Consider the following 18171-nt stretch of genomic DNA (forward strand, 5'->3'; position numbering starts at 1 on the left):
AGTAATTGTTGGTATCAATGAAGTAAATGCAATGAGGTGATATTCTGGTCCTGTATTCATAAAGCATCACAGAGTAGATGTGCTGATCTAGGATCAAAGCTCTATGTCCATGTATTCATTATGATATAACTGACAGCAGGCAGTTGTGTTGTTTCCTGTGAAGGGGTACTATTGAACTATATTGGCTGCCATTTCTTTCTTTCCAGGGCGGATAACTATTTCCTTTTCAAGTGTACAAGAGGGCGTACTGAAACTGGCAAAAGTTTCAGAAGAGTGGGATGCAACACCTATATCTCCTTCACTCTGCAGTCCAGGCCAGACTTCATGGTTGTTATAGAAAGGCTGTATGACATCTACAACGGTCATGATCCCTCAGATCCCGAAGACCAACACTGCAGCCAGATCCACCCAACCTTGAGGGAGGAAAGAGAGCTGGCTGCGTATTGGGGTAACACCGTCAATGATTCTGGTACTTGCACAGAATTGGGCCAAGGAACGTGGGAAGTGACTGGAACACGGGAGAGTACTTTGTGACACCAGGGGACATACAAAACCATGATGCAGAAACAACAAATGGACAAAAATGATGCCATCAATGTCTCGGAAATCCTAAGGAAACACAGTGGAAACTGTTTTATGAACAATACATCTACAACAAACACCTTGCCCTCGTGCTGATGACAAAAGAAATGAGGAAAAATGTCATGGCCTATGGTAAGGCCATGGTCTTCATGGATGTCACAAATGGCCTCACTAACTACGGCTTCCCTCTCTATTCCCTCCTGGTGGCAAATGGGTTGCCAGCTGCCTACATCATCGCTCTGTGCAAGAACATACTTATGCTGTTTTCACAGAGCAATCCACAGGTCCAGGCTGTGTGGTACAATGGTGGGACTTGGGGCAGACACACTCCATAGAAACATAGGCTCCCCTCAGGTGTGCTCTCCCTCCTCCTCTTCCTCCTACTCTTCCTCCATGTTCCTCGTCCTCTCCATGTTCCTCTCCCTCCTCTTCACTCTCCTCTCTCCCTCCACTCCACTCTCCTCCCCTTCACTCTCCTCTTCCTCTCTCCCTCCACTCTCCTCTCGTGCCACTCCTCCCTCCTTGCTCCACATCTCTATCCCTCCAATCATCTCTAACTCCTCTTCCTCCCTGCCTTTTGCTGCTGAGCTCACATCACTCCCTCCCGTTCACTGATCTAGTGGAACAGAGTAACAGAAGGAGAGGAACAAATAGAAAGCAATAGTGGTCAGGAACATAACCTCTCTTCCTCTCACACACGTCTCTCTCTTCCTTCCTCTCTTTCTCAACCATACACAAACCGTCTTCCTAAGAATGGGTGTCCATAATTCATTGTGTGATACAGTTACAAGCCTCCCATTCGATACATACACTTTCTCTCTCTCTCGACTCCAATCAACTATTGCTTTGTTGCCTGACAGACTAACTACATAGTTTGCCAATCTTAGCTGATTAGTTACAAAGCTGGGACAGTTTCCAAATTAATTGCATCTGTAGAAACAGGACACAACAAGCAACTTGTTAGATGGCTATGTAAACATATATCCAACTCATCATATGAGCTCCATTGCACGGGCATCTACCCTAACACAACAGCTAAGCTGTCAAATAATAGGAAAACGAGGCAATGTATAGTCTATGAATGTCTGCACCTAGCAAACATGACAAACCATAAACTAAGGCCAACAGATAAACACAAATTAGTCAATCCATTTCGGTGGCTAGTTAGCTGGTTGTCTGTATGGCTAGCTAGTGAAAGTGACAGCTGAGGTTGACACTACAAGAGTGTAACGGATGTGAAATGGCTAGCTAGTTAGCGGGTACGCGCTACTAGCGTTTCAATCAGTTACGTCACTTGCTCTGAAACCTAGAAGTAGTGTTGCACCTTGCTCTGCAAGGGCCGCGGCTTTTGTGGAGCGATGGGTAACGATGCTTCGTGGGTGACTGTTGTTGATGTGTGCAGAAGGTCCCTGGTTCGCGCCCGTGTCGGGGCGAGGGGACGGTTTAAAGTTATACTGTTACAAGAGCGCAGCCCAAATTTACCGCTACACACAACTTTTCTTGCCTGACAGACTAACTAGCGTGCTAACTATAGCAAGCAGCTTGGGACGTTTCCATGTGAATTACATTGGTAGAAACAAGACAAAACAACCAATTACACTTTTTGTAAACACTGGTTGTCCCATGTTTCACGAGCTAAAATAAAAGATCCCAGAAATGTTCCATACAACGTCATTGGCTACAGATAAAATTACGTCAAATCATATATCTACTGTAGCTTTGTTTTGACTGATACTTTCAAAATCTTAGCTAGCAACCTAGCAGTCATTGTCATGAATCAAGTCAACAATCAACTAGCAAATCCTTTTCAATCTTTGTCATATGAAGAGAAATTATGAAGAGAAATTATAGATAAAACGTATCGGTGCTTATCAGCCATTGGAGTTAAACATTATACAACAAGTTGAAAATTGCAAATTCAACAATGAGTTTGGAAGGAATCAGTGGCTAACTGCAAGCATTGCAAAGCAATCACTTGCCTGGTATTCAGTGGAGTGGGTGTATGGTCCAAGTCTGAGTTTAAGGGTCTCTTTTCCTAGATTAAAAGGATAAACATTTAACATTGGCCATGCTGTCAAGCAGGCATGACTTTTGCCGCATTCAAAACAACTGGAAACTCGGAACTGGAAAATCTCAGACTTCAGTGAGTTCAAGGCAACTGGGAACTCAGGAAAAAACAAGCTCCAACTTGGAAAATAAGTTTTGAACAATCATCCATAGCCTGTTTAAGCAAAATGTAATCATTGAATATTGTCAAAGCTTTCATTGTCTGCTTATATGCCCCCTTTATTTATCCTATGGTTCTGACTTGGTGTACAGGGAGAATGCTGTAAGAACGGCCCATGTTCTGAATTCTGTTGCTGTACATTTCAAAAGTGCTGAAGAAATAGTTATATTGACTACGTCCATCTTAGCTCGCTCATTAATGTCTTAATCGAAATTCTGGATTGCCTCTTATCCGCTCGTCGTCCCCTTATGCCATAGTTTGTACATCTCAATTGTCAGTAGAAACCACATTTGTTAAAGCATATTTTTTTCAAAGGCAGTAAATGAGGCTGAATGAACTGTTTCGCTGCCAGACAAGTCTCCGCTGATAGCCAGGTGTAGCAGTGATAAGGTGTTGGGACTGCAGTTGGAACAGCTTTATGTAGGCACAGTTTGTGGGCACCGTTTGTCACCGTTATAGTGCAATTAATATACAGTATTGTTTAGTGTTGTGTTGTGTAGTGGTTTTGCTGGCATGCATCCCACAATTTTGGGGGGGGAGTTTGCCCCACCAAGATTTACATGCTAAAATTGCCACTGGGAATACTTCTTCAAGACGTTTCCACTTCACAATAACAGCACTTACAGTTGACTGGAGAAGCTCTAGCAGGGCAGAAATTTGACAAACTTGTTGGAAAGGTGGTATCCTATGACGGTGCCACATTGAAAGTCACTGAGCTATTCAGTACGGGCCATTCTACTGCCAATGTTTGTCTATGGAGATTGCATGGCTGTGTGCTTGATTTTATACACCTGTCAGCAATGGGTGTGGCTGAAATAGCCAAATCCAGTTATTTGAAGGGGTGTCCTTATACATCTGTATATATAGTCTATATTACACTGAACAAAAACATAAACGCAACATGTAAAGTGTTGGTCCCATGTTTCATGAGCTGAAATAAAATAACCCAGATATGTTCCATAACCACAAAAAGCTTATTTCTCTCAAGTTTGGTGCACAAATTTGTTTACATCCCTGTTAGTGAGCATTTGTCCTTTGCCAAGGTAATCTAATTACCTGACAGGTGTGGCATATCAAGTAGCGGATTAAACAGCATGATCATTACACAAGTGCGCCTTGTGCTGGGGACAATAAAAGGCCACTCAAAAATGTGCTGCTATGTCACACAAGACAATGCCACAGATGTCTCAAGTTTTGAGGGAGCATGCAATTGTCATGCTGACTGCAGGAATGTCCACCAGAGCTGTTGCCAGAGAATTTCATGTTAATTTCTCTACATAAAGCCACCTCCAACGTCGTTTTAGAGAATTTGGCAGTACATCTAACCAGCCTCAAATCAAATCAAAGTTTTTTTGTCACGTGCACCGAATACAACAGGTGTAGACCTTACAGTGAAATGCTCACAACCGCAGACCATGTGTATGGCGTCATGTGGGTGAGCGGTTTGCTGATGTCAACATTGTGAATAGAGTGGGTTTATGGCACGGGCAGGCATAAGCTACTGACAACGAACACAATTGCATTTTATCAATGGCTACTTGAATGGCCCAAATGCCCATTTTCTTGAAGGTATCTCTGACCAACAGATGCATATCTGTATTCCCAGTCATGTGAAATCCATAGATTAGAGCCTAATGAATTTATTTCAATCTTTGGAATTGTTGCATGTTGCATGTTTATATTTTTGTTCAGTATATTTTATACAAATAAAATTTCTCAGAGAAAGAGATTTTGTTTAAAGGGATGCTTCAGGATTTTGGCACTGAAGCCCTTTATCTTCTTCCCCAGAATCAGAGGAATCCCAAAGTATTCTTTTAACAAGTCATTTTTTTTTTTAATCGAGAAAAAAATAGAGATTCAAATTATTACCGTAGAAATGAGGTACCTTTCTGCATATGCTTCTGTTTTTCTAAGCCAAACCCACCACTGGTGTGTGTGGACAAAGAGCTTGTTTGTCAAACTCCAGGTTGTGCTATGGTCAGATGACATGAAAAAAGAGCTCTTTGGCCACCCTAACCAGAACTTAATGGGAATCTTAGCTAATGTTATGGGAATGTTCCTAGTTTGCTGGGATGATGAAACAATTGTTGTTTTTTGGAAAACGTTTCTTTGGGACCATCAGACGACGTCCTGACATCTGATATACAGGAACATTCTTGCAACGTTCCCATGAAACGTGTCTTAAACATTAATATCTAATATTCTGAGAACATGGCAAGCATGTCCTGTGTATGTTTCGCTGAATGTCGATGGAATATTTTCCGAACCCACAGAAACTGGATACATGAATGTTCATGCAACATCCCATGAAAATTCATGTCTAGAACATTAACATCTTATATTCTCAGAACATGGCAACCATGTTCTATGTATGTTTGGTGGGACGTTGATTCACCTAACCCACAGAACACAGGAGACTAATGTTCTTGCAACGTTCCCATGAAACATGTTTAGAATATTAATATCTTATATTCTGAGAACATGGCAAGCATGTTTTGTATAAATTTGGTGGGATGTTGATGGAATATTCTCCTAACATGAATGTCCTTACAACATTCTCATTTAACATGTCTATAAATGTAATTTCTTATACTCTGAGAACATGCTAACCAAGTTTTGGGTAAGTTCTATTTGACATTAAGGAATGGTCTCTTGGAAACATTCTTTGCACGTCTATAAAGTTGTGGGAACACTTGTTCTTCGCTGGGTTATAGTTACATGTCATTTGCAGCATGCATGATCACTCCTATCATTGCAGCCTATCATTTCACTTACCCTGTGAGAACCACGAGCCCAGGCTGACATGGATTTGCTGTATCGCATCCAAAGCCTGCCAGCAGCTTACCAAAGGTTGCACCTTGTGCAATAGTTATCCATATTCCTGAAATTTCATCTTATTCATTCTAACTATTTCTATGGTGGATTTGCAGCCTTAAATCTGGAAGATGCCAAAACTTTGGAGAACTCAATTCTTGACCATAGATTTTCAAGCAGATTTAAATCAAAACTGTAACTCGGCCACTCAGGAACAGGGGCAGACAATTCTTGGTAAGCAACTCCAGTGTAGATTTGGTCTTGTGTTTTGGGTTATTGTCCTGCTGAAAGGTGAATTAATCTCCTATTGTTTAGTGGAAAGCAGACTGAACCTATCAAGGCACAAGGCGCGACCCAAATGCAGACACAGGAGGCAGATGGTTGGAGTCTTACAATGTTTATTCATCCAAAGGGGTAGGCAAGCGAATGATCGTGAACAGGCAAAAAGATCAAAACCAGATCAGAGTCCAGGAGGTACAGAGTGGCAGACAGGCTCATGGTCAAGGCAGGCAGAATGGTCAGGCAGGCGGGTACAAAGTCCAGAAACAGGCAAGGGTCAAAACCGGGAGGACTAGAAAAAGTAGAATACAAAAAGCAGGATAAACGGGAAAACCGCTGGTTGACTTGGAAACATACAAGACGAACGGGCACAGAGAGACAGGAAAACAAGCGACACCTGGAGGGGGTGGAGACAATAACGAGGACAGGTGAAACTGATCAAGGTGTGACAGAACCAGGTTTTCTTCTAGGATTTTGCCTGTGCTTAGCATTATTTTGTTTCTTTTTTATCCAGAATGCTCCCCAGTAATTAACGATTACAAGCATACCCATAACATGATGCAGCCATCACTATACTTGAAAATATGGACAGTGGTACTGTAATGGGACATTTTAATTGTATGTTTCCACATAACTGAGTATGTGCCTAACCTTGTGAGACAGTGCGAAACTGTCCTATTATAATCTCCTGTTCTTGGGAGTATCATCCTGTGTTGCCAACCAGCCACACCTGTTTCCTTGTATAGATAAAAACAGGAACTGAGAATTCCGGCCAAGAACAGAAACTATAAAGGTATTTGCTTATCACCGAGTGCTTCGGAATTCAGACTGTCAACACACTCTGCTATTCTCCTGAGCTCAGAAAAATAAAGAATCTTAGTTTGACTTGGACTCCAGCAAATCCTTATTTTATAATATCCAACCCAGCCAACTGTATATTAACCGTGTCGTCGTTCATAAGATATATTACAGTTTTTAATGTCCCGTTGGTAGGATAGTCTCGAACGGAGATGATTCAGTGTATTCTCCAGTGATTGTACGTTTGCAAATAGAATGGATGGCAGAGGCAGGTTACCCACTCGCTGATGAATTCTCACAAGGCGCTCTAAACTCCGCCACCTGTATTTCCTTATTTTCTTCATGTGAATGACAGGGATTTGTCCTTGTCTGTGAGCAACATTATATCCTTGTGTCAGACTCATTAAAGAAAAACCTTCATCCAGTTCGAGGTGAGTAATCGCTGTTCTGATATTCAGAAGCTCTTTTTGGTCATGAGAGGCGGTAGCATCAACATTACATACAAAATAACTTACAAGCAATGAGAAAAAGAACACAAAATAGCACAATTGGTTAGGAGCCCGTAAAATGGCAGGCATCACCTCCGGCGCCATTCTTTTGTCACCGCGCACCAGTTTTTATTGACAAATAGACACACAACCCACCCCTCATCTTATCGTATTACAGAGCCTCTACTTCCTAAGGCAGGAGAAGAAATTTGTCCACGAACGCAAGGCCCTCCAGCAGGTGGTGAAGACAGCCCAGTACATCACTGAGGCCGTGTTCCCAGCCATCCAGGACATCTACTTGAAACGGTGTCTGAGGAAGTCCTGCAGAATCATCACACACACACACACACACATTCAAAAACCTACAGTACTTTCCCTAAACCCTAACTCTAAACCTAACCCTAACCTTCACCTTAACTTTATCCCCAAACCCTAAACATAACCTTAACTCCTAACCCTAAACCTAATTGTAAGGCTAAACCTAACCCATGAGCCTAAAATAGCCTTTTTCCTTGTAGGGTCAGGCTAAATGTCACCACTTGTTCACATTTTTTGCATGCAGTCCGTGGGAGATTGAACCATGTAGTTCTTTCATCGAACTAACATAGTTTAGTGTGTTTCAGATGACTCCAGCCATGGGGCTCTCCCTCATGATGATGTTGTTTCAACACTTACAAACCTTCCATGAGAGACGACAGTGTTGCGGAAGTTCGCCCAAAGCAGGTGGCAGTTAAACAGACATTGGCTCTCCAGGAGAAAGTCCTTGGTTGAGTACAGTAATGTATCTGTCTCCCTTCATAATGTAACTGTAACCGGATGAAGATAGCCCTGTTACATAACTACAGTAACTGGCTCCCTTTCCTGTAGTTAATTGATTGGTTAATGCCACTGATTGGTCAGATTCCATTAACTCTCACTGGTTGTCCCAGGTCTGAATCAGTCCCTGAAAAGAGGGGGAGAATGAAATCCAACAGGGCTGCAGAACCCTCGATACAGACCTTGAGGCCTGGATTTGAGAGAGAGAGAGAGGGGTTTATGTCTTTGATGTATTTTGAGAACAATAGGCCTAATATAGAGACCATGGTGAATTGAGAGGCCAGGGTAGGGATATCACTCAAACTTTCCAGAATCACTTGTTTGAAGACCAGTGTTTTGAGACCAACGTTTTTAATGTAAATTGACATAATGAAAATTGATAATTGAATAATCTTGATTAATTGTCATTGTATTATTTGTGTTGCTCTACCATTCAACAGACTACCAAATCTGAATGAATTAGAATTGTGCACCATGTCATTCGATTTAGCTAATCAATTCAATGTTTTGAATGGCTCGAATATATTTACTTGTCTATCTGGTACAGGTAAAAATGAACCTGTATCATAAGTGTCTTTTACAGCCAGCTGACAAAGAAACTAGTCCATGATTCACTCACTCATCAATTCTGCTTTATGTCAGAGGGCACATTTCCAATACTTTGTCATTATAAAGACTGGGTCGGCCAGACTTCAACAAAACAAATACACCCACATGGGTTTTGGCAAGACGTTATTCCAATGACGTTCTGAGAGCTTTCTAGGAATATTAAAACATGACCTAAATTTAAGGGATCATAAAAAGACGTACAGTACAGGTCTCGGTTAGGTCGCAGTATAACGTAATAGGCAATGGTGGAAAAAAGTAATCAATTGTCATACTTGAGTAAAAGTAAAGATACCTTAATAGAAAATTACTAAAGTAAAAGTGAAAGTCGCCCAGTGTAACGCTCAATGAGTGAATGGGTGTGGAGTCAGGCGCAGAGAGCAAAGGATACGGGGAAAAACACGCTTTAATGTCCAACCAAAAAAGGTACAAAGGGTAACACCAAACATAGGCGTAAATAAACTCTACTTAAGTACACTCTGGTAAATTATCCGGACAGCGAAAAACCCAACAAACACGAACACCTCTCACAATACAGAAGAAAAGCCCGCACAAACATAAGCGGGCTAAACGAACTTAAATAACACCACCCTAACAACCAAACAATGAACAGGTGAAAACAATTAGACAAAACCAAACGAAAAAGGAAAAAAGGATCGTGGGCAGCTAGTAGGCCGGCGACGACGACCGCCGAGCGCCACCCGAACGGGAAGGGGAGCCACTTTCGGTAATATTCGTGACAGTACCCCCCCCCCCCCCCCTAACGCGCTGCTCCCGCAGTGCGCCGACGCCTGCCTCGGGGCCCGAGGTGCAGGGCGATCCGGATGGAAGCGATGGAACTCTCTCAGCATAGATGGATCCAATATATCCCCCACCGGGACCCAGCACCTCTCCTCCGGACCGTACCCCTCCCAGTCCACGAGGTACCCCTCACCCGGCGTCTCGAGTCCAGAATAGCCCGTATCGTGTACGCCGAGGAGCCCTCGATGTCCAGAGGGGGCGGAGGGACCTCAGGAACCTCACCTTCCTGCATGGGACCAGCTACCACCGGCCTGAGGAGAGACACATGAAACGAGGGGTTAATGCGATAATACGAAGGAAGTAATAATCGATAACAAACCTCGTTTATTCTCCTCAGGACTTTAAATGGCCCTACACACTGCGGACCCAGCTTCCGGCAGGGCAAGCGGAGGGGCAGGTTTCGGGTCGAGAGCCAGACCCTGTCCCCCGGTGCAAACACGGGGGCCTCACTGCGGTGACGGTCAGCGCTCTTCTTCTGCCGTCCACTCGCCTGACGTAATAACTCCTGGACGGCCCTCCAGGTCTCCTTAGAGCGCTGCACCCACTCCTCCACCGCAGGAGCCTCGGTCTGGCTCTGATGCCATGGTGCCAGGACCGGCTGGTACCCCAACACGCACAGAAACGGTGACATGTTGGTAGAGGAGTGGCTTAGTGAATTCTGGGCCATTTCAGCCCAGGGGATGTATCTCGCCCACTCCCCTGGCCGGTACTGGCAATACGACCGCAGAAACCTACCCACCTCCTGGTTCACTCTCTCCACCTGCCCATTACTCTCCGGGTGATACCCCGAGGTCAGGCTGATCGAGACCCCCAGACGTTCCATAAATGCCCTCCACACTCGGGAGGTAAACTGGGGACCCCGATCAGAAACGATGTCCTCGGGCACCCCGTAGTGCCGGAAGACATGGGTGAAAAGAGCCTCCGCAGTCTGTAGGGCCGTAGGGAGACCGGGCAACGGGATAAGACGGCAGGACTTAGAGAACCGATCCACAACGACCAGGATCGTCGTGTTTCCCTGAGAGGGGGGAAGGTCAGTAAGAAAATCCACCGATAGATGGGACCACGGCCGTTGTGGAACGGGGAGGGGTTGTAACTTCCCTCGTGGCAGGTGCCTAGGAGCCTTACTCTGAGCGCACACCGAACAGGAGGAGACATAGAATCGCACATCCCTCACCAAGGTGGGCCACCAGTACTTCCCCCTAAGACCTCGCACTGTCCTCGAAATACCCGGGTGACCTGACGAGGGTAGACTATGAGTCCATCGAATCAATTGATCACGAACAGCGAGCGGCACGTACCTACGACCCTCCGGGCACTGTGGAGGCGCAGGTTCCTCCCTTAGCGCCCGCTCTATGTCCACGTCCACCTCCCATACTACTGGTGCCACCAACTTAGCCGCCGGAATGATGGGAGTAGGATCGATGGACCGGTCCTCAGTGTCGTAGAGGCGGGACAGCGTGTCGGCCTTAGTGTTGAGGGAACCTGGTCGATACGAGATCGTAAAACGAAATCTGGTGAAATACATGGCCCACCTTGCCTGACGAGCATTCAGTCTCCTAGCTGATCGGATATACTCCAGGTTACGGTGGTCAGTCCAGATGAGGAAAGGGTGCTTAGCCCCCTCAAGCCAGTGTCTCCACACCTTCAGGGCCTTTACCATAGCCAACAACTCCCTGTCCCCCACATCATAATTCCGCTCCGCTGGCCCGAGCTTCTTCGAAGAAAAAAAGCACAGGGGCGGAGCTTCGGTGGTGCACCCGAGCGCTGTGAGAGCACGGCTCCAACCCCAGCCTCGGATGCATCCACCTCTACTATGAACGCCAAAGAAGGGTCCGGATGCGCCAACACTGGCGCCTCGGTGAACAGCGCCTTCAACCTACGGAAAGCTCCGTCCGCCTCTGCTGACCACTGCAAACGCACCGGCCCCCCCTTCAGCAGTGAGGTAATAGGAGCTGCTACCTGACCAAAACCCCGGATAAACCTCCGGTAGTAATTGGCAAACCCTAAGAACCGCTGCACCTCTTTTACCGTGGTCGGAGTCGGCCAATTACGCACGGCCTTGATGCGGTCACCCTCCATTACCACCCCCGAGCTGGAAATGCGATAACCCAGGAAGGAAACGGCTCGTTTGGAAAACTCACATTTCTCCGCCTTCACGTACAGGTCATGCTCCAGCAGTCGCCCAAGAACCTTGCGCACCAGAGACACATGCGCGGCGCGTGTAGCGGAGTAGATCAAAATATCGTCAATATACACCACCACACCCTGTCCGTGCAGGTCTCTGAGAATCTCGTCAACGAAGGATTGAAAGATAGCTGGAGCATTCTTTAACCCGTACGGCATGACGAGGTACTCATAATGGCCAGATGTAGTACTAAACGCGGTTTTCCACTCATCTCCCTCCCGAAAACGCACCAGATTATACGCGCTCCTGAGGTCCAGTTTCGTGAAGAACCGCACTCCGTGAAATGATTCCACCGCCGTAGCGATGAGAGGTAGTGAGTAACTAAAACCCACCGTGATGGAATTGAGACCTCGATAATCAATACACGGACGCAAACCACCATCCTTTTTCTTCACAAAAAAGAAACTCGAGGAGACGGGTGACATGGAGGGCCGAATGTACCCCTGTCCCAGGGCTTCCGTAACATATGTCTCCATAGCCAACGTCTCCTCCTGGGACAAAGGATACACGTGACTCCTGGGTGGTGCAGCGTTTACCTGGAGGTTTATCACGCAATCCCCCTGTCGATGGGGTGGTAATTGGGTCGCCTTCTTCTTACTGAAAGCGATAGCCAAATCGGCATACTCAGCGGGAATGCGCACGGTGGAAACCTGGTCTGGACTCTCCACCGTTGTCGCACCGATGGAAACTCCTACACACCTGCCTGAACACTCATCAGACCCTGGAGAGCTCCCTGTTTCCACGAAATCTTCGGATTGTGAATAGCCAGCCAGGGAATCCCCAGCACCACCGGAAACGCAGGTGAATCGATAAGGAACAGACTAATCCGCTCCTTATGATTCCCCTGCATAATCATCTCCAGAGGAATCGTGGCCTCCCTGACCAGCCCTGACCCTAACGGTTGACTATCTAAGGAGTGCACGGGGAAAGGGGGGTCTACCTTAACTAACGGAATCCTCAACCTCTGAGCGAGTCCGCGATCTATAAAGTTCCCCGCTGCGCCTGAATCGACTAGCGCCTTATGCTGGAGAGAGGGAAAAAATTTAAGGAAACAAATTAATAAAAACATGTGACCAACAGGAAGCTCTGGGCGAGTGTGGTGCTGACTCACCTGGGGTGACCGAGGAGTGTTCTGCCTGCCCTCTCAACTCCCAGATGGACTCCTCCAGCACCGACCGGAAGTGTGCCCTCTCCGGCCACAACTGGTATAGGAGGAGCCTCCTCCTCCGATCTCCCTAGATGCAGCCCCTCCTAGCTCCATCGGGATGGGAGCGGGAGGGCCAGGAGGTGGAACTGACAGGACCCTTTCAGAACGTCCGCGAGCAGCTAGCAGATGGTCTAACCGGATCGACATGTCTATTAGCTCATCCAGGCTGAGCGTAGTGTCCCGACAAGCCAGCTCCCTGCGGACGTCCTCTCTCAGGCTACACCTGTAATGGTCTATCAGGGCCCTGTCGTTCCACCCCGCTCCAGCGGCCAAGGTCCGGAATTCCAGCGCAAAGTCCTGCGCGCTCCTCGTCCCCTGCCGGAGATGGAACAACCTCTCACCTGCCGCTCGGCCCTCCGGAGGGTGATCGAACACAGCCCGGAAACGGCGGGTGAACTCCGGGTAGTGGCCCCTCGCTGAGTCGGGCCCGTTCCAGACAGCATTGGCCCAGTCTAGGGCTCTACCCGTCAGGCAAGAGACGAGGACACTCACGCTCTCCTCGTCTGAGGGAGCCGGCCGAACGGTGGCCAGGTAAAGCTCTAGTTGTAGCAGGAATCCCTGGCACCCCGCCGCCGCTCCATCGTACTCCCTCGGAGGCGTAATACGCAAAGCGCTGGCACCGGATCCCGCTGGAGGAGATGGTATAGTTGCTGGTGGGAGGGTAAGTGGGGTAATAGGGAGACCACTCCTCTCCCAACGATCCATCCTCTCCATCATTTGATCCATCTCTGATCCGATGCGATGGAGGATGGACGTGTGATGAAGGACTCTCTCCTCCATCGTGGGGAGAGGGGTGGTCGCTGCTCCTGCTGACTCCATAATTCAGGTGCGGGCTTCTGTAACGCTCAATGAGTGAATAGGTGTGGAGTCAGGTGCAGAGAGCATAGGATACGGGGAAAAACACGCTTTAATGTCCAACCAAAAAAGGTACAAAGGGTAACACCAAACATAGGCGTAAATAAACTCCACTTAAGTACACTCTGGTAAATTATCCGGACAGCGAAAAACCCAACAAACACGAACACCTCTCACAATACAGAAGAAAAGCCCGCACAAACATAAGCGGGCTAAACGAACTTAAATAACACCACCCTAACAACCAAACAATGAACAGGTGAAAACAATTAGACAAAACCAAACGAAAAAGGAAAAAAGGATCGTGGGCAGCTAGTAGGCCGGCGACGACGACCGCCGAGCGCCACCCGAACGGGAAGGGGAGCCACCTTCGGTAATATTCGTGACACCCAGTAAAATACTACTTGAGTAAAAGTCTAAAAGTATTTGGTTTTAAATATACTTAAGTATTAAAAGTAAATAGAATTGCTAAAAATGTATTAAAGTATCAAAAGTAAAAGTGTAAACATTTCAAATTCCTTAGAATGTCAGTGGGATTACATCTTGCCAAAATGTCCTTAGAACGACCCCTGTTTGCTGGGATGATCAAAAGTTTTCATACCAACAGAAAAAAATAACATCATTTTTGGGGGGGTTGCAGGTTTCCCAGCAAACAGGGGTCGTTCTAAGGACATTAGGTGACAGTCCCATTAGGTCCCTTTTAAGGGTTTTGGCAAGATGTAATCCCACTGACATTCTGAGAATGTTCTAAGATATTAAAACACGTTAACCTCAGGACCATAAGAGGATGTTCAGTACAGGTCCCAGCAGCCCCAATAGATGAAAACCCTAGGCCTGCTGCATCTAGCACCTGCAGCAGTTCACCACCAGTTACCCCGTGTCCGGGCCCTACAGACGTGACTGGCGCAGAAACCAGAGCCTCCAAGGAGCAAGATGCTAACTCCATCGGCTGCAACAGCTCCGCGTTAGCCCGGCCCCAGGCGGAGGAGCATGCTAGGCCTACTGCACCCACTTAGAACATTCCTGCCGCCAGGGCTAAGGTAGCCGATCAGTCATTCCAGCCGGGTTACTTTTCCTTCCCAGGGAGGCAATTTGAACGGAAAACTTCTCCCGTGCTTTTAAGCCATGTTGGTTTTGCGAAAAAGCAGTGGCTGCATTATGTTCAGGAAGATGACCGAGTGCTTTGCTTCACATGCATTAAAGCAGTGGATAAAAAGTTGATCAATGAAGAGCAGAAAAGCAGAAGTTTAGGGAACATGAAAAGTCCCAAAAAGAGAAGTGCTGCACTAAGTAGCACCCCAATTAGTGCACAGTCCCTTGACAGTGGATCTGGTGCAATCAGACAGGGAGAGAATATTCGACCAGTAAGGGCTAGGGATATCAGCAAGATGAGAGAGAACCATAATTGACGCAACAAAAGGAAGCACAACTCAACTGGATGCACAGTCCCTTGACACCCTTCACCTCCTAAATGCAGCTAGGCCGACTGCTGCTCCAGTTCCAACTCCACATGTTGGGAGATGTCACAAAACAACACCCCATGCAGCACTGTCCGAGAGGATGCTTCAACTCTGGCCCAACTTCACCTATAAACGAGAGGTCCCTTCAGAGAATTAGAGACCCTAATCAAACCGTGCCTCTGTCTGCCAGTCTCTGTCATGTCCTCGGAGAGGACGTTCTCTACCCTTCACCGCCTGAAGACGTGGATGTGCAGCAGGATGGCCAGAAAGGCTGACACACTTATGCACGTTCACTGTGAAATTCTGGACACATTGGACTTACATGCCCTGATGAGGGGCTTCACCAGCGTCCCCCTGGCACTCAAGGCCACTTTTGGTGTTTTATGACTGCCAGCGCGCCTGGCCCTGCAGCACGAGGTAAGACCAATGTTTTAATAAGCTGATGCCGCGCAGTTAATTTTAAATAAAGAATGCATTTTTTTTTAAATGTATTCATTGGTTTTTGCTGTGTCACAAAATTGAATATTATTGCAATGTTAATGTGTTGGCTACTCTTTAGTTAACTGTGCTTTTGCTCTTCTTGAATGCAGTTGTTGTGTTGTGGTTTGTTGAGCAATTATTTCTAATGATTGTGTGCTTTGGTGGGAGTTTGTGTTGATAAGAGAGTCCACTTTGCTGGATTTAGTTGGGTGACACGGGCCATATCTGCATGGAGAGCTCTCAGCGGTTTGTAAGCAGTGTGCTCATGATTTATGCTCTTCTCTATTCAGTTGTGGGGGTTTGGAGTCGGACACACGCAACATATCTACCTAAAACATATTTAGCTACCCTTACGAAAAAATATTACAGGCAGAGTGCAGTATAACTGCAGTACAGTGAAGTATAACCGCAGTTAGAGTGCAGTATAACTACCGTATGCTGCAAATACTGCGTCCAAAAGAACATGTTTTTTTTTTACTGCAGTCATTTTGCAGTGTAAATGCAGTTAGAGTGCAGTATAATTGCAATACACTGCAGTTACTCTGCGATCACTGCATCCAAAATACCACAGTCGACTGCAGTTACTGCACTTTTACTGCAGTTTCAAAACTGAAATCTTTTTTTGTAAGGGTAGACAGGAAATAAACTTTGAAGCCATTTTCTCAGTTTTACTGTTTGCATAGTTACTGCTCTTTGACTTTGTAACTGCAGTCAAAACACAGTGGAACAAAGCCATAGTGCAGTAACTTCACTTGCTGTTTGCCTTGGTTTTTTACTTGGATTTTGTAGTTGCTGCAAATTTCACACTCCACTTTCTCTGAAACGGAACATAATTTAACGCTTTGTCACAAGATAAAACAGATACTACAAAGACTGATTTCAATCTTAACTCAATTTTGGCCAAAAGTGTAGTTACTGCATTGTTCCTTTGTAGGGCAGTGTAGTACAGTATACTGTAATATTTACTGTAGTGCTTTTGCAGACATTTCTGTAGTATTTACTATAGTGTTTTTGTTTAATTATCTTTGACATAGAAGGGAAGGCTCTGCTTGAGGAAACCTACTGGTGAAATATTAAAATTGTCTATAACCTGTAGTTAGGTACAATAGCACAGGGCTCTGAACAGACAGGTCCTAGCTTCGACTCTTTCCTGTAATCTGTAAGGAACACAATATATTATATATATTTACCATGTACAGTAAGTTTCTCACTTATGGGTGGCACAAATTGGGACATGGGGGAGGGGAATGGGCAGGGTGTATGCAAATGAAATACTGTAGTATTTACTATAGTTTAAAAGTGTCGTGTTTTTGGGGACATTAGTATTCACTACAGTCTTTTCCCCCCAGATAATACTGTAGTATTTACAGTAGCCAAGTCAACCAGTGCTCAGGGTTCTCTCAGGGGAAGTGAAATGATAGGCTACAATGAATTTTCTCATGATGAAGCAAGCTTGTAGTGAAGCAAGAATTAATGGTCAAAACAAGTCATCTTGGGGCGACGAGGAGAGCAGGGTTGCAAAACGCATTCATATCTGTGACGGCCCCTCTCTGCTTTTGTCTACTGGGTTTTGCTGTGCTTACTTCCTGCAGGGGATTGGTGGGCGGAGCTGGGAGGGTCGTCAGTGCTGATGCTGACCTGTGAAAGCACAGCTGTGGCATAAAGCCACTGTTTCCTCATTCAGCAAGAGATTCCTCTCACCATGCATACTTTTGGTTGTTTTGTTGTGGTTTTGGCAGTTGATACCTAATTTACTGACCTTAATGCCTCATCTGGTTATTGTTGTGATTGTTTACTTTACTTATGGAATAAATTAGTTTTGTTATTCCTATACTCAGTGTGTGTTTCCTCATTGTTTGTTACAATCTTGAGCAAGGTTGTAACATATCATGCATATATAGGCCTACCATTTATAAAATCATCAAATTTTTTTGATTACAGACTAGCTAAAAAATAAGTGAAAATTGACAAATGATGTACATTTTCTGGTAAAAAAGTGGAGGTGCAAAATCCTTTTGCACCCCAGAAAGCTGTTTGACTCAGCTCAGTCGTGACTCACGAAGAGGAAGAACTTTGCAAGTGTTTCTGATTAACCCATAAGCCTTGTCTAAGCCGGGGAAGGGGAGTTCTACTAGGCTATATAGAATTGTTTAAAGGTCATACAAAGGATAATTTTTCTATTTGCTTTTGACCACTTGAAGTATCTCAAAAATATTTGGACTTACTGTTATTAGCCCATACAAACATATTGAATAACAGATTCACTACATGGAACAAAATATAGACCCCCCCCCCAAAAAAAATATATAAAGGAAGTTTGTTCTGAAGTATATAAACTCAGCAAAAAAAGAAATGTCCCTTTTTCAGGACCCTGTCTTTCAAAGATAATTCTTAAAAATCCAAAGAACTTCAGATCTTCATTGTAAAGGGTTTAAACACTGTTTCCCATGCTTGTTCAATGAACCATAAACAATTAATGAACATGCACCTGTGGAATGGTCGTTAAGACACTAACAGCTTACAGATGGTAGTCAATTAAGGTCACAGTTATGAAAACGTAGGACACTAAAGAG

Source organism: Salvelinus alpinus, chromosome 18, assembly GCF_045679555.1.
Source record: "Salvelinus alpinus chromosome 18, SLU_Salpinus.1, whole genome shotgun sequence".
In the NCBI taxonomy this organism is placed as follows: domain Eukaryota; kingdom Metazoa; phylum Chordata; class Actinopteri; order Salmoniformes; family Salmonidae; genus Salvelinus; species Salvelinus alpinus.